At 41.0% G+C, this 22,473-nt stretch overlaps 1 protein-coding gene across 4 annotated transcripts in view; it reads right to left on the bottom strand.

Annotated features, from left to right (window-relative positions):
* LOC122807756 overlaps positions 1 to 22,473 on the bottom strand; it is an 815,279-nt gene that overhangs the window by 716,990 nt on the left and 75,816 nt on the right. The window lies entirely within an intron of this gene.

The following is a 22,473-nucleotide window of genomic DNA, read 5'->3' as shown; positions in this document are numbered from 1 at the left end:
AACCCTCCTCTTTTTTCCTTTCAGAAAAACATCTTTGCCTATATAACACTATTTTACTTTTTTCCTATTTTCATACGTTTATTTCACTGATATGTCACTTTCTTGCTTTTTTCTCACGCTTATGTAAAATGTATTTACATTTTATAACAATACCTGTTTGTTAACCAAGTAGGCCCACTGAACACAAAGTCCCTTTTCAGGGGCAACAAGGAAGCAATGCCAGGTTAAAGTGAGTTGCTCAAGGTCACATAGTAGGCAAACAATGGCTGATGGAATCAAGCCCTAAACCACAGGAACTATGGCTCTCAATCTTAACCTCAGTACCAACTGCCAGACTTGCCATGTTTATTCCGATTTATTCTTCTCTCCATTTCTGCTTTTATACACTACCCACCACTGCATCCAATTTTTATAAAATGGTCTCATTGTCATATGATCTTTCCATAATATTCCTCTCTCCCCCTCTCTCTCTCTTATCATTTCTTCCTTCTTTTTAAACTCTGCAGTTGATCTATCCATCTTCCCTCCTTTATTTCTCATTCTTCCCATATCCTATCCCAAGTTCTCTATGATCTGAAAACTTTGTCATATGTACTCCCCCTCCTCTTTCACATTTCTTTCATATCTTTACTGTAAACTATATAACAATTTTAGTCTTAAAACTCCCCTATTACATGTCCATTCTTTATTCTTTTCTGCTATTAAATATATATAGTTTATTCTCTTAACATCGTAACATCCTGTGTTATTTTCCTTTTTCTTTCCTCAAGTTTAACATATCACTAACACATTTTTTAATTTCTTCTAACAACTCTCCCTCTCATAATAGTGTATGTGTAAATCACTATTAATCTTGCTCATTTTGCATTATTCTCATGTCACACATCACTACCCTTCCTGGAACTACTATTGCTACATACAGAATTCTTCTTTCTCCATTTTTATAAGAATTTCTAGTCTAGAACTCCCCCTGTATTGCCGCTATTATTTTTCTTGTTTCTTCTTTATTCATCTGGTATTCAGCAAATAAAACAAATATCTACTACCACCAAACCTCTAATATAATTTCTAATGATATTCACATTTAATACTAAAACTCTTATATCATCCTTTTCCCTGTTCTGTAAGTGTTTTACTTTCAAATCTTATTTTATTTTCCTTCTCCCAAGTCTCCTACCAAGTGATTTCACATTATCTTGTTATTGTTGTTTTCATGTCCCCACTTCTACCTCTTCTTCCTCCTAACATCCTAAAAGTGCAACGCTGTTTTCTTCCTGTATATTAATAACCTCATTCTCAACTATTTATTTTCTAATGCCACTGATGTCGACAAAAATAACAAATCACCACGTATATGAAAAATGGCCAGTGCAAAAAGCAAACTTCTTTATTTTAAAACAAAAACCACTAAAACTCCTAGCACCTCGGCTTATACAAGCCTTTACAGAGTAATGGACACAATAGAAAACACACACCTTTTATACACTTCATTAAATCAAAATAATCAAGCAATTATACAATCAATTATTAAAACAAAACCCTTTATATCACCCCCTTTACAAAAAGCACTTCCAATTAACTTCCCTATTAAGTCCCATAGGGAAAAGAGTATTGAACTTCAGAATTAAAATGGTTTCCTTTCTATGCAATTTATTTTTAAATTCTTGTAAAGACATATACTCTTCATGAATATGATTTAAAATAGTGGCTTGTAGTCCTTTTGGATCACTACCATGACACTGCTGAAAATGTGTGCAGCAACTGGATTATACTCACTACCCTTTCTTATAACCCTAACATGTTCTTTGAGCCTGAGAAACTTCTTTTTGTTTCTCCTATATAAAAATTTCCACATGGGCATTTTAGCCCATATATGACCCCTTCCACCTCACAACTATATAACTCCTCTTCCTAAAACTTAATTCCATTAATATAATCAAAACTTTTTACTACAAAATTACACCCTGTGAATCTACCACAAGAGTATGTGCCCATTTCACCCACTATAGCATTTCTTGTAATCTCAGGCATACGAAACTTTCCATGAACTAAGACATTTTTAATACTCCTACCTCTTCTGTAGGAAATAACCAGTTTTTCAGTATTCAAAAAATCCAAGGTATTATCTCTTTTGAAGATGTCCTAAAAATATTTAATTATATTAACAAACTTTTCAGAAAAAAAACATATATTTAGTAACAAAACAAAACTGATTCCTGCATATTGTTACTTTTTGCTACATCGCCCTTTTCTTTTTCTATTTCCCTTAAGGGTACTTCCATATTTTGATTACATATAGTGACTTTCCTCACCCCTTCCAAAATAGCTTGTCTTTCATATATCCTGTTTTCAAACATTTTAATACTTCTTTCTATCTCCTTATGCTTTCCATTCCTATCATTGCAAAGCCTGGATACTCTCAATAATTCCCCATAAGGTATCGATTTCATAGTACGTGGCGGATGGCAACTTTCCCCATGTAACATATGATCTTGATTTGAAAATTTTCTATAAATTCTTGTTTTTATTACTCCATTACACATACCCTCCAGACTTGCATCTAAATAGTTCACTTTATTTCCTTTCTGCATGTCATCAAAACCTATCCCAAAACTATTACTTATTTATTTCAATAAAATCAAATACATATTCAAATCATCTATAAATCTGAAATATTTAACAACATATTTAAAAAAAATATCATACACACACACACATATATATATATATATATATATATATACATATATATATATATATATATATATATATACACAAACTTTCAAAGAGGTCCATAAACAAGTTTGCATACATGGGGGCAAAAGCCAACCCCATGGCTGTCCCTTGCACTTGTTTATACAATTCCCCATTGAATTCAAACATGTTACTGGTCGAACAAAACAGTACCAAATCTATAATGTAATAAGTATCAGGTTTGTCTCCCAAGAAATGTAAGACAGCTTCCAACCCAATGTTATGCTGAATACTGGTGTACAACTTCACAACATCTATTACCACAAAATACATATCTTCCATCCACCATACGTCTTTGATTTTACCAATAAAATCAAATATATCCCTAGCATAAGAAGGCAGTTCCACTACCTTCCTATACAAAAACTGATGCAGAAAACAGGAAATATTATGTGCAAAATAGTCGCAAGCAGATACTATGGGACAATCCGGTAGGTCATACAAATTTTGGGGTATTTTAGGTACACAATAAAAATAGGCCATAGAACAATTCTTTGCACTAAATTTGCTTTCTACATCTTTATAGTCAAAATATTTCAAACTCAAACCTTTATTTGAAAGTTCCTTATATTCCACAATAGCCTTATTATAATCTTCCACTTCTATTTTAGCATAATTTTTTCTATCATTTAAATGTGCATAACACATCTTAAGATATTGGTAGCAATTCATAATCACTAATTTCCCCCCTTTATTGGCTGGCTTGAATACCAAATCTTTTCTACTACTCAATTTATTTAATGTTAACCATTCTTCTTTATTTAGACTGCATTTCATATACTTTCTATTTTTAATAAACATATGGTATTCTTTCTCTACACTATAATTCAACATTGATGAAAATTGTTGTATAATACCATTTTTAAAGGGGGGAATAAAATCACTTTTGTAACTTACATCTTCCGTGTCAAGTTTATAATATGCATTAGGAAGTATTTCTGAATTACAAGAAGAGAAACTATCCTCACTAGAATCAGCCATATCACAATCATCATACTCATAACATTTACAATTTTCCAGTACTCTAAAAGATGTAATTTACGTACAAATCTAAAAATGTCACCTTTCAATTCATACAGTCTTTGTAGTGCTGTAGGTATAAACTTTAAACCTTTATTTAACACAGCAATATCCACTACATTTAAACCATAACCTGATAATACATAATCACTTACATCAATAACCACAGTTTGTCTAATAAAATCAGTCCCATTTACCTCATTTTGTGGACCGAGGATGGGTAAAGGCGTCCTTGTACTGTTCATATCCATTCCGCATTCTTTTTCACCCTCCTTCTCGTGTATCCTGTCTGCCACAAAACTTTTGTTGTAAATATTGTTCATTACCCGCTCTAGGAAGTTGCGGATACTCTCCCTCACTTTCATATTCTGTTGAAGAAGCTGTACTTTCTGCCAAAGTATCTGCTGTTGATTGACATCTTCCTTCTTCCTGCTTCTCTTCAAAACGTACATGCTGACGTCTTGGCTACTGGTTGGATGAAGTAATAAATGCTCAATTAAGTTCATAATCTTTTAAGTCTCTAGTCAATGTTGATGTTTTCTTTTTTACTAGTTCCTGTTCATATGTAATTAGTTTGTCATTTACACCTCTCAAGAACTGTTCCAACACATTATTATCCATTTTTTGCAAAATGTCTCTACACAGCGTTTTGGTTTCTTCCTTAGCTTTTTCCCTTTTACACATATCTCGCTCTACTAGGATGTGTACCCATTCTAAAGTACATTTATGGGCTGCTGCAACCCAGCAAGCTTGAAGCTGTTTGTCCAATGGGTCAGATAAATCAAAGGGAGTACAGGGATTTTTTATGGACCGTAAACCCCTGGGTGTGATGTTACATTCTAAGACTTTGCAAATTATAGAATAGAGAGGTCTCTTTAAAAATTAACTTTTCCGTTTTGTCCAACAATGTCTGTACCTCCGATGTTACTAATCCACCATAACTTCTATCAACCGTAATAAATGGATTAACAGAACTTCTCCTTTCCTCTTTCCATTTGTTGAAGACACTCAGCATAATATCATGCCAATTAGGCTGCTCACCATCTCGATCCAAAGCATCTGCAGAACTACCATTACTTGGTTGAACCAAGAAATTTCTATACTCCTTTGTGAAGATTCCGTTGTTGTTTCACAAAATAAACGTGGTAAAGATGCAAATGAGTCATTGGCCATTGGAAACCGTATAATGCCACTGATGTTAACAAAAATAACAAACCACCACATACATGAAAAATGGACAGTGCAAAAATGAACTTCTTTATTTTAAAACAAAAACCAATAAAACTCCTAGCACCTCGGCTTGTACAAGCCTTTACAAAGTAATGGACACAATAGAAAACACACACCCTTTATGCACTTCATTAAATCAAAATAAACAAACAATTAAACAATCAATTATTAAAACAAAAAAAGAAGTTATGTACTCACCATAATGTTCCATCTGAGTAGTTGTGCTTCATTTGTCTTCAACCTGTGGGAATATGGATTCGTATCGGATCTGAGCCGGCAACTATTGCTAGCATCAGCTCCGAGCTCCAGACTCCTCCCCTTACCCATAATACACCTCCACTGCCTTCCATCCCCAGATCGAGTTTGCTGAACTTATACTGAGAACCCGACCTGATAAATATACTTGTGACCTATACTGCAGCCCATAGGCTGATCATGCGCCAAGGTCCAGGGGAAGTAGGAAGGGACGGTTGAAGACAAATGAAGTACAGCTACTCAGATGGAACATTATGGTGAGTACCTAACTTCTTTATCTGAAGTAGTTTACTTCATTTGGTCTTCAACCTGTGGGACAGAGTCCCCAGCTACTAAACTCCTGGGAGGCCCTCATGGAAGGATAATATTCCGGAGCACTGCGGAACCAAAGGATGCTCTCCTTCTGGAAGTCAAATCCAATTTGTAATGAGAAATAAATGTATGAGATGAGGACCAAGTAGCTCAGAACAAATGTCATCCAAAGACACTCTAGACCAAAAAGCTGCAGAAGTAGCCATGGACCTAGTGGAATAAGCTTTCACCTGACCTGGAGGAGACTTGCCTCTGTCCTTATAGACCTGTAGGATGCATAAAGAAATCCATCTAGCTATAGTGACCTTGGAGATTGTTTCCTTCTATAAACCCTTTTTGGGGAAACCTAACAATTGATCAGATTTACAGACATTTTTTGTCCTGTGTAAACAGAATCGTAACCGTCTATGAACATCCAACATGTGGAGTTTGTATTCCATCTTGTTCGTAAAATTGTGAAAAAATACAGGCAAATTAATAGTCTGATACTGACTGGTGATGCCACCTTAGGAAGAAAGGATGGATTGGTTCGAAGGGAAACTCTGTCTTTCTGAAAAATCATGTACGTAAGTTTGATGGACAAGGCCTGTAATTCTGAAACCCTTCTAGCAGAGGTAATAGCCACCAGAAAATCTGTTTTCCACGATAAAAATTTTAGATCTGCAGTTGCGGCAGGTTTGAAAAGCAGAGCAACCAAAGCTTGAAGAACCATAGTAAGGTCCCATGGGGGAACAGGATCTTTGACCGGGGGGGGTGTAACAAAAAGGTGCCTTTGATAAAGGCTTTACACAGTCTGGAAGATGTTAAAGAGGCAGAATTCTCGCCCACATGAAAATAAGAAATGGCAGCCAACTGCACTTTGACAGTAGAAGAACTAGCTCTGCGCTGGAAAATATCAGCTAGAAAATCAAGAATAGCAGAAATAGGGTCTGTACAAGAGTCTAAACTCCTTTGAGAGGCCCAGAAAGAAAAAACGTTTCCACTTGCTGTAATAAACCTTTCTAGTCGAAGATTTATGAGCAGCTACCACAATAGATCTAAATGAAGAGGATAGTCTGGGAGTCCTAGCAATTATGGGAACTTGAGCAGCCAAGCCATGAGCTTCAGGCTGTCTAGACTCGGACGAGGCACCCCCGATGGGTGTGAAATTAAATCCGGAATGGGATCTAGGATCCAAGGTGGAGCAAGAAGATGAGACCAAAGGAATGGAAACCATACCTGGCGAGGCCAGAATGAGGCAATGAGGATCACCTTGCTCCCCTGTCGACAAGCTTTCTGCAGAAACCTTGGAATGAGAGGTACTGGTGGGCAAGCATACAGAAGACTGGGAGGCCAAGCATGAACTAGAGCATCTCTGGGGGACTCCCCCGGCAGGGGGTACAGAGCGAAAAACTTGCTGCACTTCGCGTTGAAAGGAGATGCGAAGAGACTGCAGCAAGGTTGAACTCACTCGGCTGAAGATCTGTTCCGCTACTGACAGATTCAGAGATCACTCGTAAGGCATTAGAATGGTCCAACTTAGCCTGTCCGCTAGAATGTTGGACCATCCCAGAATGTGCGCTGCGATTAGGAAAGTGACCAGTGGAAATCGCCCATTCCCACACTCTCATGGCCTCACGACAAAGGGGGCAAGATATGGTCCCTCCCTGTTTGTTGATATACCAAACTACTGACATGTTGTCTGAATGGCAATCATCCCCAGAGGAAGAAAGGCATGAAGGGCCTGCAACGCTAGAAGGAACGCCCTCATCTCTAGGACACTGATATGCAAGCTGGTCTCTATGGGGGACCACAGGCCTTGGACTGTCCTGCCTGAACAATGCCCCCCCACCTGAGTTGGGAGGCATCCATGGTCACTGTGGTTTGGGCCAGGGCTGGAACAAAGGGTCGTCCCTTTGAAATGTCTGGAGAGCTCATCCACCATATGAGGGACGACCGACAAACTCGACTTAGTTGGATAGGATAAGTCAATGGCAGTTCCAACAGGGACCATTGAACCGCTAGAGTCCACTGAAGAATCCGCATGTGTAACCGAGCACACGGAAGAAGAGTTATGGTTGCCGCCATCGAGCCTAGGGTCTCAACACTGATTCCGTCATTGGAAAATGAGAACAGTAGATCAGGGAGACATGCATCTTCAGGTTTTGAACTCTCCCCGAGGTCAGGAATATTTTGCACTGAAGAGTATCTATCCTGGCACCAATGTAGTCTATCACCTGTACAGGATCCAGGAGAGATTTGTATGTGTTGATTGTGATGCCCAGACTCAGGGCAAGTGTCAAGAAGTAATCCCTGGTTTGAGAAAGTAGACGCCTGGTGGGAGCAGTGAGGAGCCAATCGTCCAGGTACAGATAGACCTGAATCCCCTGAAGCCTCAGGTGAGCTGCTACAACCACAATCACTTTGGTAAACACCCTGGGGGCTGTGGTGAGACCAAAGGGTAGGGCTCGAAATTGGTAATGACTGACTCCTACCCAGAAGCGGAGGAACCTCCTGGAGCATCTGTGCATTTCTATGTGATAGTAAGCATCCTGGAGGTCTAACGAGCACATCCAGTCACTCTCTTGCAGGTACGGCATGACTGACTGTAGTGTGACTATCCAGACCTTCTCTTTGGCAATGGACAGGTTCAAGGTAGAGGGTCCAGAATGGGCCTTAAGTCCCTCATTTTCTTTGGCACCAAAAAGAACCTGGAATAGAAGCCCGATCTGGACTGATCTGAGGGAAGGCTCATTTTACTAGCAGCTTGGAAATTTCCTGTGCGTGGGTGGTACACCCGGGAGGTGTCTGGGAGATATGGGGGAACCCACAAAGGGGATAGACTATCCTCTGGATATGATCTGAAGTAACCAGCAGTCCGTTGTTATGAGCTCCCATGTCGCTGGGTGCAAGGACAATTGTCCCCTGACTGCCTCCAGAGTAAAGCAGTTGGGCAACCCCTCATGGTTGCTGCCCGGGTCTATCCAAGAAAGTTTCTCGGGACCCGAAGTTCCACGGACCCCCTCTGGGCCGGCGTCCATTCTGTGCCCCTCTGCCTCTGGGGGAAGAAGAGCCCTGAGTGTTCCGGGAATAATGAGACTTCCGGAACCACATCTTCTTTTGCCCTCTCTGGTTCCGAGAAAAAGACCTTTGAGGGTTAGAGAAGCAAATCCCGATAGCAGACAGTGTCTTCCCGTCCTTCTCACTCTGAGCTAATGTCTCCTTGACGGTCTTACTGAAGAGTGTAGAACTGTCATAAGGGGCATTGGCAAACGATGCCTTGAAGGGTTCGGAAAACTGACATAACCTGAGCCAGGCATTACGCCTCAAGGACATGCCGGACCCAGCCGCCCTAGCCGCTCCTTCTGTAGCATGGGAGAGGAGTTACATGGACGTATTAGATACCGCTTTTAGAGTGGCCATCCTCGCGGAGAACGAAGCCTTGTCCTCCTACGACATGGGCTTGGGGGGAGATTCCTCCAGCTTCTTTACCAGGTCATGTTGGAGTCTAGTGACATGGACCAAGTAATTCAGCACCCAGATCGAAAAGGTAGCTGAAGCATGCTCCCACTTCCCTAAGCAGTCCATCATCCGTGACTCCCAGTCAGGAGGGTGGACCGAGAAACGCTCCTGGCCAAGTTGCTTCTTAGTGGCTGCTGCTACCACCATGACGTCCACGGAGGAGCCCTTATTCCAGGATGGCCTATCAATGGGGGGGGGGCTTAAAATTTTATCGGGTCACTTGGGGATAGGCTCCATGGTGTCCGTTTTCTTCCATGCCTGCGAGGTGATGATATCCACCAAAGGATCCATGGGCGGGGACCCCCAAAAGTAGACAGGCCCATGCAGAAAGCCTCCAGGAACACAGACTCATCAGAAGAGGATTTGGGGGCAGACCAACCTCCCCACTGGCGCAGGACCTCCGTGATGTCTCCAAAGGAGACATCCTCAGAAGGTGATCTTGGGAACCCTCTCCATCATCTAAATCCATGTCCTCGGTGAGGGACTTGGGGGAGTCCAAGTGCCTTCTCTTGTATGTATGCTTGCGAGGCACATCTCCGGTGGGGCTCTCCGGGGGGGGGGCTCGCAAGCCATTTGTTCCTCGTGGGGAACCATCTGGGACTCTTTGAGCGTAGGCTGTCCCTCTGGTAAGACAATGGGAACCGTAGACAGAGTCAAGGGGGTCTGGGAGAAGTCCAAGTGGGTGGTCATGGATCTTGCTCCGACGGAGAGGACTCTTTCTACCACATCGAACGCCAAGGGAGAGCAAACCTCCTGGGAAACTAATAAGGAGGCCGGTCTCCCAGGGTCCGACGCGATAATCAGAGCCGGGCCCGAGGTGGATGGAGCTCCGAGGGAGGGACCTGACCCGGCAAAGTCGGAGCCAATGCAAAAGTTTCCATCCCCTCAGATCCGACACCCAAGTTCCGGCTCCGATCCAAGCTGGACAGATACAAAATGTTCCAGGCAGCTATCATCGTCAAGAAGACAAGTACCATTGGTGCCAACCCCCTGACCAAAGCCAACCTCGGATCCGAGTACTCCGAAGCCGAAGGCCGGATCAGAGAAGTAGAAATGGGTGGAAAGAAAAGAAGCGAGCCCCCCCCCCAGAGGGAGTGGGGGCTGGCAAGACCCTCATCTGGATCTGTGTACGGATAAAATGCCTCATCATCTTATCCAGATCCATATCCAACAAGGAGTGGGTTGATCGTGACGAGGCCATGAACTTCGACCTGGCAGGTCAGGGTACCGAGGCCAGAGAGACTGGATGTGCCTCCTCTGGCTCCGGGGAGAACCACGGAGATCAGAGCTGAGGGGAGTCACGGGTCCGTGGAGTTTTGCTGGATGAAGCGAGGTCCGGGGACCGCTTCTTCTTTTCCCTCGTCTTTGACTCTCTCTCCCTTTCTCTACATCTCTTTTGCTCCGCTACCACAGGCTTAGATACAGGAGTTTGAGTCCCAGCCTGGGAGGGAGGAGAAGCCAGAGGAAGAGAGGAGGGAGAGGCAGTCACAGCAGCCGCAGTGACTGAAGCCGAAGACGAGGAAAAAGAGTCGGTAGGAGGAAGAAGACCTTTGAGGGCTAACTTGGCCTTCCTATCCTTTAAGGCGTGGGGGTTGAAGCCTGCACGAATGTTGCAATCCACACTAAGGTGAGCCACACCCAAGTACAAAACACACGGTGTGGCCATCCGCTGGGGATAGCTTATGGTCACACTCTGTGCAGCACTTGAAGACAAGCTTTTCAGCCATTCTAAGTTAGAAAGAATGGCCTTGAAAAAGACAGGCAAATGCTTTCTAAAAAAATCACACACCCACTCACTACACTAGTCTATAGAACAACACTGAGGGGGGGAGGGGCACCACAGAACAAACTACTCTAACTAGCTAACAACACTAACACTCGACTCCAAAGCGATGGGAGGGGAGAAAGGGTACCTATACTAACCTAATCTGATGAAAAAAAAGGAAATTTTTCTACTCACAGAAAGTTAAATAACCCACTGTTAGCTGGAGCTCAGAAGACACGATGTGTAAGCATATCGCGGCTAATGAGATCTGTGGATGGAAGGCAGTGGAGATGTATTATGGGTAAGGGTAGGAGTCTGGAGCTCGGAGCTGATGCTAGCAATAGCTGCCGGCTCGGATCCGATTCAGATCCGTATTCCCACAGGTTGAACACCAAATGAAGTAAACTACTTCAGATCCCTTTATACCACCCCTTTATAAAAAAAACACTTCAAATTAACTTCCCTATTAAGTCCTAAAACATAATTCCACTAATAAAGTAATAATATGCAGGAATCAATTTATTTTGTTACTAAATATACATTATTTTCTGAAAAGTTTGTTAATATAATTAAATATTTTTTTGGATATCTTCAAAAAAGATAATACCTTGGATTTTTTGAATACTAAAAAAATTTTTATTTCCTACAGAAGAGATAGGAGTATTAAAGATTTCTTAGTTCATGGAAAGTTTTGTATGCCTGAGATTACAAGAACAGTTACAGTGGGTGAAAACAGCACATACCCTTGTGGTAGACGCACAGGGTGTAATTTTGTAGTAAAGCGTTTTGATTATATTAATGGAGTTAAGTTTCAGGAAGAGAGGTTATATAGATGTGAGACAGAAGGGATCATATATGGGCTAAAATGCCCACGTGGAAATTTTTATATAGGAGAAACAAAAATAAGTTTCTTAGTTAGGCTCAAAGAACATGTTAGGGATATAAGAAAAGGTAGTGAGTATAATCCAGTTGCTGCACACTTTCAGCAATGTCATGGTAGTGACCCGAAAGGACTACAAGCCACTATTTTAAATCATATTCATGAAGAGTATATGTCTTTACAAGAATTTAAAAATAAATTGCATAAAAAGGAAACCATTTTAATTCTGAAGTTCAATACTCTTTTCCCTATGGGACTTAATAGGGAAGTTAATTGGAAGTGCTTTTTTATAAAGGGGGTAGTATAAAGGGTTTTGTTTTAATAACTGATTGTTTAATCGCTTGATTATTTTGATTTAATGAAGTGTATAAAAGATGTGTGTTTTCTATTGTGTTCATCACTCTGTAAAGGCTTGTATAAGCTGAGGCGCTAGGAGTTTTACTGTTTTTTGTTTTAAAATAAAGTTCACTTTTTGCACTGGTCATTTTTCTTGTACGTGGTGGTTTGTTATTTATTTTCTAATTACCTCTTCATTCTCTAACCTTTCTTCAGTATCCCCTTTCCCATACAACTTTTTCTTTTACAATCTTCTGTAGTAATACTTTCTACCATTTGCCTTTCATCTGAGCTTCCTTCTTTCTCTACTCTTATTCTCTGATATGGGAGAGTCAAACAAGAAGTGAAAAAATTCTGTACATTTTCTACAAACAGGCTTAACAGTTTTCAGCTATATGTCCCCCCCAGACTGACCACACCTGCGTTTGTTACAGTCGTACTAAACAATATTCATTCCCAAAGAAATAACATACCAGGTTGGTTCCACTAGTTGGCCCCAGTACTGAACGGGTCCTCTCTTACCATTCACAATTACTGTATTTGAAATATGTTGAATTTTCCCATCTTTAGCATCCATTCTTACCCACACTTCCTAACCCCCAATCCATTCATTTCTTTCATCACATATTTTTTAACATCACACACTTTACTACATAGTGAAAGAAAAATGTCTTAACTCATGCTCATCCACATTTGAAATCCCAAACTGCACATTTTTTCTATTTTACTTGTAGCCCCAAGAGGTTCTCCTGTTCGATTCTCGGCTGGAGTGCGGGGAGTGCCTTCTGTGTGGAGTCTGCATGTCCTCCCCGCTGTTGGGTGGGCATACGAAAGACATGTGTAAATGGGCGTGCCTTCGTTGAAGGTTGAACGTCGAGCTGGCACCTCGGCGTTCATCAAAATCTACTGCCAATCATTAGCAGACCGGAGTTCCGCTGTGGCGACCCCTAACCGGAAAAAGCCAAAAGACAACAACAACAACAACTTGTAGCCCCAAGCTCTGAAATAAATGGTCTTTCCAGAGAGCTACTGATTCCAGCAATTAAAGCTTTCAAATATCACTTCACAGAAATGTTCAGCTCCCAAATGAATAAATGCTTTAATGTCAACCTCTAGTAGCCCAGTAACATTGTCCATATCAAACTTGTTAACACTGTCATTGTTTTTACTTTCTGTTCTTAACAGTGGACGTCTTCTCTGTGACTACCGAAAACTGCAAATCTTTATCCTCGCTCAGTTTCTTCTTCCACTCTTCCTTGTCTTGCTGCATCTGCATAAATCCTTTCTGTTTAACAAAAAACCCCGTTGCAGAGGTAAATCCTTAAAATCTGGCTTCTCAACAAACCAAGAATACTTCCAGTGTTTTCCCTTCGCCAGCTGCTACTTCTGTTACCATCCTTTCAGTTTCTTTCTCTTGAAATAACTTTCCACTATGTCACTCCATTGCTCTTCATTGCCTTCCTGTGGCTCTGCTTGGTTCAGCAAATTTACCAACCCTGGTGTCTCCAAACCTCTGACTTCCAACTCTGCAACATTTATTTCATCTCCTTTCTTCAGTAAGATTTCTCCTGCTCCTCTCTGCATCTCTGTTGTACTCTCCTCCATGTTGGAATTTTGGGAACAGCAGTAGCAGCCCACCTGGGCCACCTAGCAGCTCCAAGCAATGTTTCTTTTCCTCTCATAAAAAAGAATAGAGTTATAGGCAAAGAGAAAGAAATAGGGTATCCTAAATGAAAGACCAGCACTGGTAGAGTTTTTAGTAGACTCTAGAACAGAAGCTGCCATTAAAAAAGGAATAATTAGTAGAGCATATAAAATATTGCATGGTAACTATAAGAATCAATCAGAGGAGATTATAAAGGATTGGGAAGAGAGACTGGATAAGCAATTCACAAAGAAACAATGGGTGGATATATGTATGCTTCCCAAATATGCAACAAAATCTAGAAGATTTAGGATTTTTGCCTGGAAATGTTTGCATAACTATTTCTATACCCCAAGTAGACTCCAGATAATTTTTCCTCAGGCAAGACAGCAAATGTTAGAGGTGTGACGGGGAAGAAAGAGGTAATTAGAAACATATGTTCTGGGAGTGCGGTGAATTGGTGGACTTTAAGGATTCCCTGCAGGATGCACTGTCGGAGATGCTGGGTGGTCAGATTGGTTTGAAGATGGAAATGATTTTTCTGAATTGCTTAGGCATGGTAAGGCCTTGCTGTGTCTAATAATAGTGGCTGTCAAAAAAGCAATTACTAGAAAATGGAAATTAAGATCCAAACCACCTATACTAAAAATAGTGAATATAGTAACAAAGATAAAATAACTGGAATTGAGATCTTTAGAAAAGGCTAGGAGCAAACTACATAGGAAAAATGAGAATTGTGGGAACAATACACAGAAGGGAAGAATGAGATTTAAAAGGAGGCAGGACTTAAATGAGCTATGTAATGTTTGACTGAAAAAGATTGGGTAGATTATAAGTGATGTACAATGTTTGCAACTGGGAGTGTGTCAGTATGGTTTGTGATGTAAAATGCTGGCAACTAGTATTGTGTTGGTGTAGTTTGTTTTCATTTGTATAAATGTATGACTGTCTATGTAGTAAGTGATGTTTTAATAAAGATGTTTCTTGTTTAAAAAAGGCAGGAATTGAATACTTTATGTAATGTTGCCTGGGTTATATGATATATAGCAATATTTGTAAAGTAAAATGTTTAAGTTAATTATAGTGTGATTACTTTTATATGAATTTTAATTTGCCTAGGTCACAAGTGATAATTCAATACAGGTGTCTGGGAAAAAAAAAGAGTAGGGAAAAGTTCCCCTGTGCCCTGGCCAAATTTCCCCTACTCAGTACGGACACTGGCCTAGTGGAACCAACTCAGAAAACAAAGAATGAATGAATGAATGAATGAATGAATGAATGAATGAATAAACAAAGTAGGTGATCAAAATAATAGATCTAACCCCACTATGTCGTCACCTGTAGTTGTCCCATCAAATCAAACCAATATTCATTAATATTCACTGTGAAGGTAAAATCTAATTTGCTATCAAACCCTTCTTTACTGAGAAATCTAAAACAAATATATTACAGCTGCATGATGAACTCATGAAACTAAACCACATCCCCTCCCTTTGATGATTCCATCTCACACAATGCTATACTCATGGACAAGTATCTGTGCTCACCTAAAAGCATGCATTGATGCATCATTCCTCCTCAGACACAAATACAATGCTAAATACAGGAATAAACCCCTATGGTGGAACCCTTGTAAAAACAAATTATTCAGTAAGAGGGAGCAACTTATTGTCCATAAGAACAAACTTAATACCTCAACCTCCAAAACTGAATTTAAAACGATTAACAAAGAACTCAGAAGCAAAATTACATCCTCCAAATGCAAGTATAAACTGAAAATTGTCACCTATGTCAAAGACCCCTACAAAGCCTTTTTCAACTATGTTAGAAACCCAGCAATATTATGAGCAAATGATTAAAAACAACACATGTTCACCAAGAAGACATAGCCAAGATGTTAATGGATACATTTAACTCAGACTTTGTACCCTTATCTCCCCCTAACATTCCCCCACATTTTAGCATACCCACACCCCCAGATTACTTTGGATTAAGTCCTGAGGGTCATCTTCAATGGGACCAGACAATGCACTAGGCTGCCATTTTAACTGCACCAAGCACAGCCTTACAGACCCACTACAGAAACTGTTCAATAACAATGTCTTCAATGTATTCATGCCATAAGTTTCGAGAACTGCTGTAGTTACCACCCTCCACAAGGTGGGCCCACCACTGACGCTAGAAACTATAGACATACAAGTCTTGCCAGTACTGTCTGTAAAACAGCATTATGAAGCTTATTAAAAAGGACATCAGCAAGTCTACAATTCCTTGACCTAAACCAGTCTGGGCTCGTTAAAGGTAGATCCTTCCTCCTAAACTTGGTGGACTTCTTTGAATAAGTCAGAGATGCACTGGATGCAGGCAAATCATTTCACACTACTTACCTCAACCTGGGTTAAGCCTCTAACACCATCCCACATTCTAGAATTGTCAACAGTCTGATTAAAATAAATGTACACGCCTATGTTAACCACTGGATGGCAAACTGGCTTACTGTCAGAACCCTCTCTATTAGAGTGTGAACACGCTGTCATTGAAAAGGGTCATTACTAGAGTTATTCGTCAAGGATAGGTCCTTGAGACACTTCTCATCATTACTTAATTCTCTGATGTCAAGGACCTGTTGTTGATAAAGTTTGTATATGACTGCAAGCTCAGAGCCGTGGTAAACTGTCTGACTGGCTTCCAGGTTCCCCAAGAAGGCCTAATATATAAAAACAAGTGATGCCTTGATCTTGGCTTTAAACTAAATGTAAAGAAATGTAGTACTGTCTCCTTTGGCAAACAGAGGCTCCCATGCACTAACCACATAGATGGCACCCCTCTGAAAATTAACACAGTTATTTGGTACCTACCTGGGCACTTTTGTCAACAATGAGCTATCCTTTCATCACTATGTATCTACTGTCATTAGCAAATCCTTTTATCTAGTCAGATTAAATCCATTTCTACTCCTTTCTCTCTCTCTCATCAGACCAATATAAGAATATAATGCTCTTTTTTATATGTATTTGTTTAAACATATAACTCAGCTCATAATACTGGATTGTTTCCTCACTAAAAAATCAAGGTCATGTCTTCCTTGTCCTACATTGACTACCTTAAAGTACTTTCTCACTTCTCTGTTTCCTACAGACAACTGAGGAGGAATTAACCTTGTCTATAAAGCCTCAAAGAATCCAGTCCCATGTGACTTCCTTCACATCCACAAACAAACAGCATCTTAAACACCTGCTCAAACAAATTAAATTTCTACAACAGGAAAAAATGGACCAGTTGGTGAGATAGCTATCACGCTCAAAAGAATCCCTCTTTTACAGACTAGACTTCCCTAAGATGTAAAGCAGAGTAGCTCTCTGACTCTCATGAAGTGCATCTTGGATGTCCAAATGGGAGATTATAAATTCATCCTTGGTCTGGCCCCTCAAATCCTTGTTGAAAGAGCACACGGTTGTAGTTATTCATACTGTAGGATAATGACAAAATGGCATCTTCAGACTATGTTACAAATGACCATCCTGACTAATAGCCAAGAAACACCTTTAAACTGGCAGGCCACTATGGTTGCCACCATTTCAAATGCCCAAAGTTGAACATTAATTATGGAAATGCAGAACTTAACAGGCAAACCAAGCCCACAGCCAGTTTAAAGGAATGCACTTCACTTTTTTGGCAGAATGAAAGTTCACTTTTGTACCATATGATGTTTTTTTTGTTTTATATTTCATATAATATTAATGTGTTTCAGGTGCAAAATACGTATTTTATACAACTTTTAGTGGAATCTTGGGAAATAGTTTTTGTCCTAAAATCTTGGGAAATTTGTAATATATAATTTTTACCACAAGCCACAAATGCCCAATTAGGAACTATCCTGCAGAAAGAGGGACAGATAGTAACCATACAGGATATTAAATAACCTTCTCTGATGCATTTGTCACAAGAAACATCAATGATGCTAGTAATGACTTTTTATTGTTTGTTTCTTCAACCTTGTCTTTCTCACCTCTGGCCTGGGATGATTTTAGAAAGGCAATGCCTATACTGAACCTAATAGGACATCAGAACAACCAATCAACTCAGCAGTATGTTCAGTAAATAAACATTCATGCTGTTGGACAACAATCAAACTTTGTAGAGGATCTAAGATTCTCAAATCTTACACTAACTTTTGCTAGTAAATCTAATTATTACAGAGACTCACTATTCTTTGTTGCCGTCTTCAAGACATGGAACAAACTTCCAAACCACATCAAGCTTTTAAATAACCTGCAACAATTCAAACATACCTAAAATATCACCTGGAAACTAATAACCTATGCAAATGAACCACATCTGCAGTTTGAAGTATGCAATCCTAGCCCTGTCCACTATGGAACTTATACAAGTATATTAATATAGTATCTTTGATTCTATTCACGGTATCTTAAAAACATGTATTTCCTTAATCTGATATACTTTGTAAAAAAATGTTTGTTGACCGTTTCCTTTGAAATACTTTGTAAATAATGGTTGTTGACAATTTTTATTTTGAATTGTCAAAAATGCATTTCTACACTTGTGCTCGAACCTTTCCCTGCAGGCCTCAGCTTTCAGTTCCCAGACAGACTTTCACATTAAACAAAAGCAAATAAACAAAGTTTGACATATTTTTCTTTTACAACTGAGCATTCCCAACTAACTGGTTATAATGATATGAAGAATTATGCCACTGCAATTAAGGCTGGGGTACACACCTTTAATAATAACATTTTCCAGAAAATTCTTTTTCCAAGCAAATCCAGCTTTAACATCTTAGCAACCAATGTTAAACTCTATGGTTATTTAAACTGCTTATAGCTTAAGTCCTTAATATCAGGTAGAGCAGTATCTCAGTACCTGGGCAGTGGTCAAAAAAAAGAAGTTATGTCTTACCATAACATTCCATCTGAGTTGTTTCATCTTCGTTTATTCATTATTCTTGGGATTCAGTTCCGACCTCGGAACCAAGCCGGCCTTTTTTTCAAGCTCACATCAGCCACAAACCTCTCGAGCTGAGATTTTACCCATTATGCCCTTCTCCCTGTTACCTCAGATCTAGTTTGCAAGTTGGAAAAATAAAACCAAGGCTACCTCTGGTCAGTCATGACCTAACAACTGGAAAGAAGGTCAAAAGAGATCCACCAGAAACCTTCGGAGGGGAAGGCGGGTGGGCCGTAATGAATAAACGAAGATGAAACAACTCAGATGGAACGTTATGGTAAGACATAACTTCTTTATCTGATGTTGTTAATCTTTGTTTATTCCTTACTCTTGGGACAGAGTACCCAGCTATCTTGTTCCCTGGGCGGTCCTATAGAAGGACATTCCGGAGCACCATAGAACCAAAAGAAGCTCTGCCTCTGGAGGCCAAGTCCAATTTGTAATGAGCAATGAGGGTATGAGGCCTAGCCCAGGTTCCGGCTGCACAAATGTCATTCAAAGATGTTCTAGCATGGAAGGCTGCAGAAGTTGACACTGATTTTGTTGAGTGGGCCTTTACTCTGCCAGGTAAAGGGATACCATTCTTGCCATAAATGAAAGTAATACAATTTCTCAGCCAAGTGGGTAAAGTAACTTTAGAAACTGGACAACCTAGTCTGGATTCAGAAAAGGCCAAAAAGAGCTGGTCAGATTTTCTATTAAATTTAGTCCTGTCTAGGTAAAAACGAATTTGTCTATGTACATCCAAGGTATGCAGGCAATATTCCCCTCTGTTAGAATGATTAGGGAAGAGCACTGGCAAATCAATAGTCTGATTGATAGATAGCTCAGAAATTACCTTGGGCAAGACGGTCGGATTGGTCCTTAATGAAACTTTGTCCTTGTGAAAGATGAGGTGGGGAGGGTTTGATAGACAAGGCCTGTAATTCAGAAATACGTCTGGCAGAAGTAATAGCAACTAAGAACAACGTTTTCCATGACAGATACTTTAGATCACAGGTAGATGCAGGCTCAAAAGGAGAAGTTGTCAACCCTTGAAGGACTAAGGCCAGGTCCCAAGGTTGAACAGGTTCTCTGAATGGAGGCTTTAGTTGGGTTACACCCTTCAGAAATGTCTTACAAAGTCTGTGTGACATTAAGGAAGAGCCCTGGAAGCCATTATGAAAATTAGAAATTGCAGCCAAATGAACACGAACTGTGGAGGCTGCTACCCCCGATTTAAAAAAGTCTGAAAGATATTCTAGCACAATAGAAACGGGCCTGTAAAAGGGTCCATTTGTTTATCTTGTAGCCAGAGAGAAAACCTCTTCCATTTGCTGTGGTCTGGTGGATGATCTATGAGAGGCAATCAGAATGTCATGCACTGGGGAAGATAGGTCATGCTGCCTGGCAATCATTGGAAGTGGATAAACCAAGCTGTCAGTTTCAGGCTGGACAGGTTCGGATGAACCAGATTCTGCGGGTGAGAGATCAACTCTGGAGTTGGATTGAGAATCCATGGTCGATCTAACAGATGAGGCCACAGGAAGGGAAAACAAACTTGTCGAGGGCAATATGGAGCAATGAGGATCACTTTGCTCTTCAACCAATGTGCTTTCTTGAGGAACAAGGAATGATGGGTATCAGAGGATAGGCATATAGCAAACCAGAGGGCCAATCGTGGACTAGAGCATCTCTTGGTGACTGTCCCGGAGAGGGGATCAGGGCAAAGTAATTGCTGCACTTGTGATTGGACGGGGACGCAAACAGGTTGCAGCAAGGCTGTCCCAGCGGTCGAAAATCTTCACTGCCACTAAAGGATTGAGAGACCACTTGTGAGGCTGTAGAATGCATCTGCTCAACTTGTCCGCTATCACATTGGAGTTCCCGGGAATGTGCGTCGCTATCAGAAAACGGTTGGAGGCAATCGTCCATTGCCATATTCTCATGGCCTCTCGACAAAGTGGGTATGATCTGGTTCCCCCTTGTTTTTTCACCCTTGTTTGTTGATGTACCAGACTACTGCCATGTTGTCTGACTGAATTGCAATAGTCCCTGACGGAAGGATCGATTGGAATGCTTGCAATGCTTGTAGCACCACCCTTAGTTCTAGGATATTGATATGCAGATGGGTCTCTGTCTGTGACCAAGTGCGTCTTTCCCTGAAACAGCCCTCCTACCACATCAGGGAGGCATCCATGGTCACTGTGACATTGGGCTCATGAGGGTTGAAGGGGTGAGACCACTGGTGAGGGTTGTTTGACATCCACAAGAGCAAGTCCTGTTTGCAAACCTTGGTTATTCGAATCGGAAAAGATAAGGGGTGCTGGGATGGGTACCACTTAGTAAGAAGTAGCCACTGAAGAAGCCTCATGTGTAGCCTTGCTAGAGGGACCATGGTGATGGAAGATGCCATCGATCCCACCATTTGAAGAACGGATTGAGCTGAGGCTAGATTTTGTGAAAGTACTGCCTGAACCTGTTCTTTGATCCTCTGAATTCTGTGATCTGATAGAGAGGCTGTACAAGTCATTGTGTCCAAAATCACTCCAATGTACTCTAATGAGTGACTCAGAATAAGGTTTGACTTCTTCCAGTTTATCAATATTCTGAGCTGTTGTGCAGTGTTTAGGGTGTAGGCCAAGACCTGATCCAGTAGACATCTTGTTGGGGCAGTAATGAGCCAGTCGTCTAGGCAGTGAAACACCTGGAATCCTTGAAGCCGCAGGTGAGCGTGACTACTGCCATACACTTTGTGAACACTCTGGGGGCTGTAGAGAGTCCGAAGGGCAGTACGCGAAACTGGTAATGACTGGCTCCTGTCCAGAAGTAAAGATATCTTCTTGAGCACCTTTCCACCTTTATGTGGTAGTATGCAACTTGAAGGTCTATGGAGCACTTCCAATCATCTTTTTCCAGAAGTGGAAGTATAGACTGAACCATGACCATCCGGATTTTTTCTGTCTTTACAAATTTGTTTAGGGCGCTGAGATCCAGAATTTGTCTCCAGTCCCCTGTCTTTTTTGGCACCAAAAAGAATCTTGAATAGAAGCCAGATCCTGTCTGGTCTGGGAAGACTGTTTGGATGACCCTTTTTGAAGCAGCTCTGATATCTCTACAGCTGCGACTTTCCTTTGACTTGGGTGGCACGTCGGGTAAGCTTCTGGATAAGGGGGGAATGAATAAAAAGGGAATATGGTATCCTCTTGTGATGAGCTTATGTACCCAAGTATCTGTGGTTATGATTTGCCACGCAGAAGGGTACAAGGAAAAATGACCCCGACTGCTTCCAGAGGAAAGCAATCGGGCTGCTCCTCAGGAGCACTGATAGGGCTGTCCAGAGAAAGATTCCCTGGAACCCCAGTTTTGCAGACCTCCCCTGCCCCAAAAGGGGCATCTTCTGTCAGAACCCCCCCCCCCCACACACCTCTAGGGGAAAACTCACATGAGAGTCACGGAAAGGACCCTGAGACTTTTTGTGCCACATTTTCCCACTCTTCTGATTCCTAGAATAGAACCGCTGAGGAGAAGATAAACGGACACCCACAACAGATGGGGTCTTACCATCCAGTTCACATCTGGCCAATGTATCTTTTACCTTGGACCCAAACAAAGCAGTGGTCTCAATAGGGGCGTTAAGGAATGAAGCCTTGAAGGGATCCACAAAGTCACAAAGGTGCATCCAGGCATGGCGTCTCATGACTATGCCTGCACCCACAGCTCTCGACGGTCCCTCAGTAGCATGTGAAATCAAACACATTGAGGAATTGGAAACCAATTCTAGGGTCGCTAACTGAGAGGCCACCTTGTCTCAGACTTCATCAGAAACTG

Source organism: Protopterus annectens, chromosome 7.part1 (genome assembly GCF_019279795.1).
Source record: "Protopterus annectens isolate FY-2018-M chromosome 7.part1, PAN1.0, whole genome shotgun sequence".
NCBI lineage: Eukaryota > Metazoa > Chordata > Ceratodontiformes > Protopteridae > Protopterus > Protopterus annectens.
The sequence above is the reverse complement of the archived record's forward strand: the minus strand, read 5'-3'. Positions and strand labels throughout refer to the sequence as shown.